The sequence below is a fragment of the Oryctolagus cuniculus genome, chromosome 5, assembly GCF_051225735.1.
Source record: "Oryctolagus cuniculus isolate XC-2025 breed Fujian yellow rabbit chromosome 5, ASM5122573v1, whole genome shotgun sequence".
Classification (NCBI taxonomy): Eukaryota; Metazoa; Chordata; class Mammalia; order Lagomorpha; family Leporidae; genus Oryctolagus; species Oryctolagus cuniculus.
The window spans coordinates 61,252,121-61,261,574 of record NC_142871.1 but is presented as its reverse complement, the minus strand read 5'-3'; positions in this window follow the sequence as shown (position 1 = coordinate 61,261,574).

Sequence of the window (9,454 nt, the reverse complement as noted above, 5' to 3'; positions counted from 1 at the left end):
AGCATATAGTTAATATATGCAGTGTTAGCCATTAGTGCAGGAAAAATATGAAATTAATTTTAGTTTGCAAATTAGTTTGCTAAAATGTGACACCCCTCTCCCCCCAAAAAAAGAGTATCAGCCTTTTATCCTTAACCATTTCCCCCTCTTCTGCTTTAAGGTATCCTCTAGCCATGGTGTCCATCTATGGCACAGAACTCTAGCAGGTAAGTCACACACACACACACACACAAACGGGCACAGACAGGCCAGGGGCCCCTTCAGAGATGTCCTTCACTCCCCACTGCCCGTGAGGAGCAACATGAGCCTTCTCATTGTGCCCCTTCACCATCACCCTGCCCACTGGCAGGTGATCCGGTGCCGACCGAACTCAGCCAGCAACTTCTTCCTTCTGTTTTATGCAAGCACTCCTGACAATGGAGACAGTTAAAAGATACAGAAGAGGAAATACATTCCACATTCATGTCATTCTTTTTAAATATATGATATGCATGGCAAATTAAGATTTAGAAGAGGTGGCATGCTAATATTGGTTCCTTTGGCTACAGAAAATAAAGTTCTCTGAATACAGCATCTGAAAGAAAGGCAGATCTGTGACACCCCAGGGTTTGGAGAAAACTGATAGTATTGAGGACTGAGGATTGAATAGACATTGAGCAAAGGGTTTTTTTTTTTTTTTTTTAAATCATGCTGCTTTTTTATCATTGCACTACAGAGCTACACAAATACTTGTTGAATATTTATGATAGGTATTTTCCCTTAATAAGAAATGCCTGTCACATAAATGTTAATTAATGTTTGTTGATTGATTAAGAATAATGTTGATCTTAAGCATTTAAATTGGGAGGTAGAAAACATTTTATTTAAAAGTATCATCACTTAGTCTCCTGTGTTTTGGCATCTAACTAGAGTAGCTTTTTCTAAACTATCACAGCAAGAGAAATTTATATTCCACTGTTTTTAACAATTTCTATTTTTGTAGAGGTCAGCGGGATTCCAGTAAAAAAAAATAGTGAGTTTAATACTTTAAGCTCAGCTAACAGTAGGTTAAAGTTAAATATAACCTTAAGATGGTTGGTACTGCTATTGATAAAAAATTCACTTTGATAGCATTATTTTTAGGAATGAAAATAGAGCATTTTTGAAAGAACTCCAGAGGCTGCACATTTTCTTTGAGAAGACAAATCATTTCCTGCTGGAAATACACAGCTGAATCAAGTACCGTTGTTAGAGGCCTAATAAATCTTGTTGATAAATTACAGAAGCACAGAAAATGTCTAAAAGGTAGCTCATGCTAGTACAAAATTTACATGCATAATATATATTTTTTTCATCAGTCGACTTTTCCAAGAGGCTTAATGAAGTATTTTAACTTTAAACCAGCCCAAGGATAGCTCTGTTTCATTCCCTATTCTGTGTTATCTGGTCTTTCATTCTTTTATTCTATTTCTAGAAGGACTAGATCTCATATTGGGTAATGGCTACCTGACACAATTCATCCTAAGATCTCAAAAGGCCACACCTAGGATAGTGTGCTTGACCAAAGAAAAAGAAGGGCTTTTCCAGGGTCACATGGGGCTGGAAGAGCTCAGCCGGCTGCAGCTGCTTTAAACATGATGCTCCTGCCTCTGAAGCTGTGTTCAGTGAGGTATCATTTGCGGGCTATTTCTCAGCATCAAGGTCACAAGATAGACAAGACACCTCGCACCATAACGTCAATCCATAAATGCAGTTGTTGGGTGTGAGTTGACAGGCATCCAGGAAAACCTGCTCCACAACTGTTTTTGGAAACACTAAAAATCACATCGTAATTATCACTCTTTTGGTTTAAGCTTTTCTGGTGTTTAGCATATTATGATAAACATCCTATAGGAGCAAAATAAGTCATTAGTGAGAAACCTTTCTGGAGATTACAGCTTGTCAGCTTACTGATAGTGTTTAAGTCCACTGCACACGTGGAAGAGGAGGGTTGACTTTCGTTAATGAGATGGCTGACCTAGACGGCTACCAACATCCATGAGCTGTTTGCACGAGCCAGTTACAGTAATTTTCCATTCAACATTCTGTATTGAAAATGAACTATTAGATTTTCTTTTATAAATCCATCCTCTTATTTATATGCCTTTGATCTCATTTTCAAATTGTTTTATAAGTTGTTGGCTCTCTTCTTTGTAAGAGTGAGTATGTCTGTTTTAGCAATGAGATGGGGCGGAAGATTTGTCTCTGCTCAGAGGAGACAGAAATAGGTGGGGTATGGTGATGACAGGGGCTGCAGAATTGTTCAGCACAGTGGACAGAGACTAGTGGGCAGAGACTGAGGTAGTACAGAAAGGGAAGTGTTAGGTGGGATGAGATGGAGAAGGACTGAGTGAGGGGGAAATTTATCTTGAAGAGAGAAGATAAAAGGTATCAAAATTACTTTTCCCACTTTCTGCATGTACTTATATATGCACAAACATATATGTAAAATGTCTGAAAGAGATATGTTTCAAGATTTATTCTATTTTATTTGAAAGACAGTTACAGAGAGAGAGAGAGAGAGAGTGAGTTAGTTCTTCCATCCACTGGTTCACTCTCCAAATGACTGCAATGGCCAGAGCTGAGCTGATCCAAAGCCAGGAGCTTCTTCCAGGTCTCTCACATGGGTGCAGGGGCCCAAGGACTTGGGCCATTTTCAACTGCTTTCCCAGACCATAGCAGAGAGCTGGATCAGAAGTGGAGCAGCTGGGACTCGAACTGGTGCTCATATGGGATGCCGGCACTGCAGGCCGGGGCCTTGACCTGCTGTGCCACAGCGGTGTGTTTCTTTCCTTCTCTCCCACCCCTTGCTGGCCCTAGCTGGTGATTCTAACCCAGCATCTGTGTAATCTTTTAAATCCTAAAATATAGCTTTAAAATGTAATTTTTTAAAAATAAATGTTTTTATGTAGAAAAAAGTACATTAACTTCTGGAAAATGGTAATATAATATCTAGAGATATTTGAAATATCAAAATTCTTCTATGTATTTGCAGAACTGTAAGATTTTAAAGAATCTAAGTATGTTTCCTCAATTCTAAGAAACTAGTAGGGATTGTAGATGCCTAACAGGTTCTCTAGGTGGTTGCTGACTGACCTGCAAAATCTGTAGGTGGAGACTGATGTTTTCCTACAACTATGGAAAGGGAGTTCTATATGTATTCTTTGAAAACTGGAGTCACATGGGCTGGAGCTGTGGCTCCAAGGCTAAACCACTGCTTAGGACATCCGCATTTGATCCAGCTTTTTGCTACTATGCACGCTGGGAGGCAGCAGAAGATGACTAAAGTACTTGGATCTCTGCTACCCATGTGAGAGACCCTGGCTCCTGGCTCCAGCCTGACCAGCACTGATTGTTGTAGGCATTTGAGAGTAGCCAGTGGATGAAAGCTCTCTCTCTCTCGGACATTCTGCCTTTTAAATAAATAAATAAACAAATACATAAATAAATCTTTAGGAGAAAAGAAAACTAGAGCCATATTCTCTCCGTGCATTTTATGTACAGATAGTGATTTATGCAATTCCAATAAAAATTTCAAAAATAATATTCACAGTATTTGATAAGTTAGAACTGCAATTTATTTAGCAATTTGGCCTATCAAAAATCAAGACTTAGAAATCTATAGTAATTAGGAAAGTGAATTGTTGTAGAGCTAGACTAATCAACTACCAAATCATGGACTCGTGGGAATTTGATAAATGAGAGGTGTCATTACAACTCAGGGGGGACAGGGAGGACTGCATAGTTTTTTCTTCATAAAGAAAATATTAGATTTTGTATCTTAAACTATAAACAAAAATAAATTCCAGATGGTTAAAGATTTAATGTGAATAGCTTCTTAGTTTCCAGGAGAAATTATATTAAAATCTTTATTACCTCTGGGTACAAAGATGTCTTTAACCAGACATGAAAAATACAAACCATAAAGAAAAATAACAGTAAATTTGACTGCATGTTAAAATTTACAACTGTGTGCTAAAATGTATATTTAAAGTTAAAAGAGAAGCTATGGTTTGGTTGAAGATATTTACAGCTCATATTATTATATAATATAAATCAATAAGAAAAAGACAAATATTCTATTAAAAATGGGCAAAGGATACTGACAAGAGTCAGGGGAATAAAAGTCCAAAAACATATGGAAAAATGATAAATAAAGAGATACTATTTCACACTCATCAGAATGGCAAAGTCAATCAGAGTGCATCTATTCTTAGAACTATCAGACAGGGAATTTTAAAACAACAATGATAACTATGTTAAACACTCTAGCAAAGGGTAGATACATGCATAAACAGAAAAATTTCAGCAGAGAGAAGATTCAGTCTTATAGTTAATAGCTATGTATATAAGAACTATACATAACTATATATAAAGCCATTCTTAACTATAAGAATAAAATGGAAGTGCTAGAAATATGAAGTTCAGTAACTGCGATGTAGAATGCCTTGATATTAGTTGACTTGACATAGCCAAAGAAATAACCAGTGAACTTCAAAGACAGGAATAACCCCAAACTGAAACATCATGGAAAAAAGGAGTATGTGTAGCGATGGAGGAGAGAGGCATCCAAGAGCGGTGAGACAATATTTAATTGCCAGTATACATGTAATTGGATCCTGGGAGAAGAGAGAGAACAGGAAAGGAGAAATATGTAATGAGATAATGGCTGACAAATTTCTAAACGTTTCATAGATGATTCCGATGACGAGCTAAGTTAGATAGACACTGGGTATGACAGGCTATTCTTCCTCCCTCCATGAACTAACAAAGTAAGTGAACCCAGGAGCGGACAGAAGTCAACCAGAGCTATCTGCTACTCATGGTATGAAAGAGGCACCCATCATGCTGACAGGTCAACATAAATAGAACAGTACAGTAGAGGATTCTGTTTAGAGTCACAAAATTTCCCATGGTAAGGGTGTCTCAGTCTCTGATTTCTAACAAATTTTGCTATAAAAAAAATCTTATCCTTCCTAAAACAGGCACAGCTATGCTAGCTTCAATCCTTTACGCAAAGTGACTGTAAGCAAATTCATGTCCGTATTCCTCATCTTTGCAGGCATATAATAGGCTAATGTGAATGAAAGAAAGAAATGAATGAACAAGAAAAACGATACTTAGAACTTTTCTCAAAAAAAGCAACATTCAAGTATGATGTCAGTGAAAACACTGCCCTTTTAGCTACATTCCCCATAATAATTTATTTTTGTCTCTATATTTTGAGTAACTAATTCTGATAATGACAATAATAAATTCGTTTTTCTCCCATTACTTTTAACAGATATTTATTGAAAGTCTCCTGTAAACTGTAGCCTAAACTGAGAGTTGGGGACACAGAAATAAATAAAACATAATTCTCAAAATTCTCACAGAGTAATAGGACACAGTAATATAAACAATTATAATTCACTGTTAAGTACTACATGAGAATCACTTAATAAATAGAAATAATGTCTAGAATTTTTTAAAAGGCAGAGAAATTCACATAGCTTTCAGTAACAGCAGTAACCTGGGCTGTGGAATCAGACAGATCTGGATTCAAATCTAGTCCTTATCTAGATCTTACTCTAGAAAAATTGTAATACAAGAGCCAAGTCACAACTCTGAACCTCAGCTCCTTCCCCTGCAAAATGGAGATAATACCATTTCCTCTCTAATCTTATTGCTGGGAGGATTAAAGGAGAAAAAGAATGTAAACCACTTAAGACAGTGCCTGGCACAAAAATAACAGGTGGTCCATGGGGGTCATGGTGGTAACACTTCCTTTACAGTACACAGAATTTTAACCCTTAGTTATATGAAAAGGAGCTCGTTCCAGAATGAGCTATTTCTCAGGGATTCTAGATAGCTAATAGTTTAACAGACATGCATTGTACCAACAACGAGGAGCAGAAAGATGAGGGAGACACAGTCTCTACCTTCTGGCAGAATTATCAAATTCCTGTTATCTTTGTAATCAATAAAGATTCGACCATCACTAAAAAGCTAAAATAGAGTTGAAGCATACATAAATGTTTCAAACACACTTGCCCTCCCTTAGGCAAGAGTGCTTCAAAGTAGAGAATCACTGGGGCATTGTGATTTATGATCAAGTTTTTTTGCAAGTTGCACAACTTCAACTGTCATCCTGTAAGTCCCTGAGCAAGTAAACCGGGAGCCATCTGACAGGTCTTGCTTTTTTTTTTTTTAATACCTCAAAATACTCCAGGCATGCACTATCTCCCCTTAAATAAGCTTCTGTTTTCATGCTTTTGAACACTTTCCTTTGTTAGTTAAAAATAACTTGGACTGTTCACAATTCTTTTTTGTTTTGACGTGCCTTTCAATGCAGCTGCATGCAACAAATAGTTTAACTGTGAGCTTTAAGAACTCAGTTATAAATTTGGAAATTGTGCATTTTATGTAACTCATGCTCAAGATGGAACAATGTTAGGCTACTATTTTTTCTTTTAACAAGTACCAAAATTGGTCTCACATTAATTTTCTTTTTGTTGATAAATGGGATAGCTAATCTTTTCTAGTAATGGTGGAGTAGGTAATTTGTATTTACCCTCTTGTTGAGGACAATTAGAGAAAATAGACAAAACATTAAAGATATATAGCTTAAACCACTTGAGAGACAACATGACAATAAAGAACTATCAGGCTAACCTTTGGGGGTGTATGATGGCTCAATGTTGAGGGTCACTTTACTCCCAGGAGAAATGAGTTTAATGATTCCTGAGGGAACTACTGAGAAAATGCGCATTGCCTCTCTCACCCTCCTGGGGCTAGGGGGACAGGTACTGGTGTATGGAACTGGCTATAGAGGAAAGCCAGGTGAATTTCCTTACTTGACATTAAACCCTAAAGGGCTGCATCCTGTGAGTAAGGTTCAACCTTGGACAGGCCTTGTAAGACCTGTAATTCATTCTCACAGAAAAGGGCCCTAGATATTGGAATGATCAGATACAGACTATGAAATAGTTATCCTTACTATTCTCAAGGAGAGAAAAAATTTCTTGATAAAGAATCAGAAACTTTAAAAAAAAATTGGAAATTTTAGAAATGATCAACACATAACAGAAATTAGGAATTCAAAGGATGCAACAGCAGATTTGATAAAGATTAAATAAATTACAGAAAAAGTCAGAAAAAATCTAAATGAAACACAGACAAAAAGAAGGGAAATACAGAAGAGATGAAAAGACAAAGAAGAGACAGTGAGATAGCCTAACACGTGGATAACTGGGATTGCAGGAGGAAAAAAAAGTCGGTAGGGCAGAAAATTTTTAAGAGACAATGATAATGTTTCAAAACTGATGAAAGAACCAAGCTATAGACTGAAGAAGCCCTTTGGATTCCAAGGAGAGTAAATAAAAAGAAACCTACAATATCATCATAGATTCTACAGACATTAAAAGGACAATGGGGGCATATTATGAACAATCTTGTACTAGTAAATTAATTTAAGTTAAATTAAATTAAAGTAATTTGGAAGCAATGGACACAACTGAAAATTTGCATTACCTATCTTTTCTAAAAAAGTTTACCAAAAAACCTTCTAAGCCCAAATGAGTTTACTATCAAATTTTATCAAATATTTATAAAAGAAACAATGCCAATCTTACAAAAACTCTCAGAATAGAAGAAGGAACACTTTCATGAAGCCAGAGTAACACCAGTAGATAATCTGACAAAGACAGAAAATATGACAAAGACAGAAAACATAAAATCTTTAACAGAACATTAGCAAATCAAATCAATCAATATATAAAAAGGATCATGACCAAGCAAGAGCTTACTCTAGAAATGCAAGGTTGATAAAAATATTGACAATCAATGTAATCCATATTAATAAAGGAGAAAAGTCATATCATCAGTTCAATAAACAGAAAGAGTATCTGACAACATTTAACTCCAAATCAATCCAAACTTTTAGCAAAGTTGGACTGGCAGAGAACTCCCTCAATCTGCTAAAAGGCACATACAAAAACTCTACAGCTAACATCAACCTTATTGGTGAAATACAGAATGTCTCCCACAAAGACAGGATCTAAGCAAGGATGCTCTTCTCATTCCTATTGAACACTGTACTGGAAGTCCTAGCCAGGGTCATAAAACACGAAAAAGAAATAAAAAGTATACAGGTCAGAAATAAGTACACTGTTCCTATTCACAGATGGCATGACTGTTTACATCAAAATTTTTAAGGAATCTAGAAAGCAACTATTAGAACTAGTAAGTGAGTTTAGCAAGTTTGAAGGACATCAATATGCAAAAACCAATTATACTTCTGTCAACTATAAGAAACTAGAAAATAAATTTTAAAAATATAAATACCGCCAAAACATAAAATACTTCAGGAAAAAAAAAAAAACAGAAGATATGCACTGAAGACTAAAAAACACTGCTGAGAAGAATTCAAGAAGACTTAACAGAGATAAACCATGCTATGGATTAGAACAAACAATATTGTTAAGCTGTCAATTCTCTTCAAAGTTGGGCTATAAATTTAATGCAATTCCAGTCAAAATCCCAGAGAAAAAAGTTTTTTCAAACAAACTGACAAGCTTATTCTAAAATGCAGATGGGAATTTAAAGAATGCAGACCATCCAGAACAATCCTGAAAGAATACGTTGGAAGGTTTATAGTATCCGACTCCAAAGACTTAACAAAGGGCACCAGTACCAAAAACTGTGTGGAATTGGCAGAAGAATTAAATCAATGGCACAGTACAAAACCCAGAAATGTAATCAAATAGTCATTTGATTTTTTCACAAATGTGCTCCAACTATCTGTAGTGGCCATAAAACTAGACCATTTGTATCTCCTGCTGAGGGAAGCACTGTTGACTGATGGCCCCAGTGGCTAGCCTCAGGGTCTGCTGCATTTCTGTTGAGGTCAAATTTACCTCAGACAATGATGAAGCACACAGCAGGGTTAGTAATACTGGTCCCTTCCAATAAAGGTAACTGGCTTGCAGATTCCCTATAGGTCTGGCCAAAACTTTCTTAGAACAGCCAGGCGTCTATGACGCTTTTCCAATCAACCCTCCTTTTCCCTTCCCCTTTTTTCTTCATTGGCATTCCCACCAATAAATCTCATATGCATATAATGTTGTATTGGTATACACATATCCAAGGGACATTAGAGCTGGCCTCTTCATTACCTGGTGAGCAGAGAGGATGTCATCCCAAGTGGTACGTAGGGCCTGGATGATCTGTGGCACAAAGTAGTGGCCAAATTGCTAGATTGCACCAATGGTGACCTGGAAAAGCATCCTAAAGAAGACAATGCCCTTGCATGCGTAGTGATTCAATTTTAATGAAATGGGGAGAACAATGCCTACAAGAACAGTAGAGCAGGCTGCTTATTGCTAAGTTGCTATGATTCTCTACAGAGGAATGAGAAAGTGAAGGCTGTTAGCAAGCAGTTAAAGTGTAAAAGCTT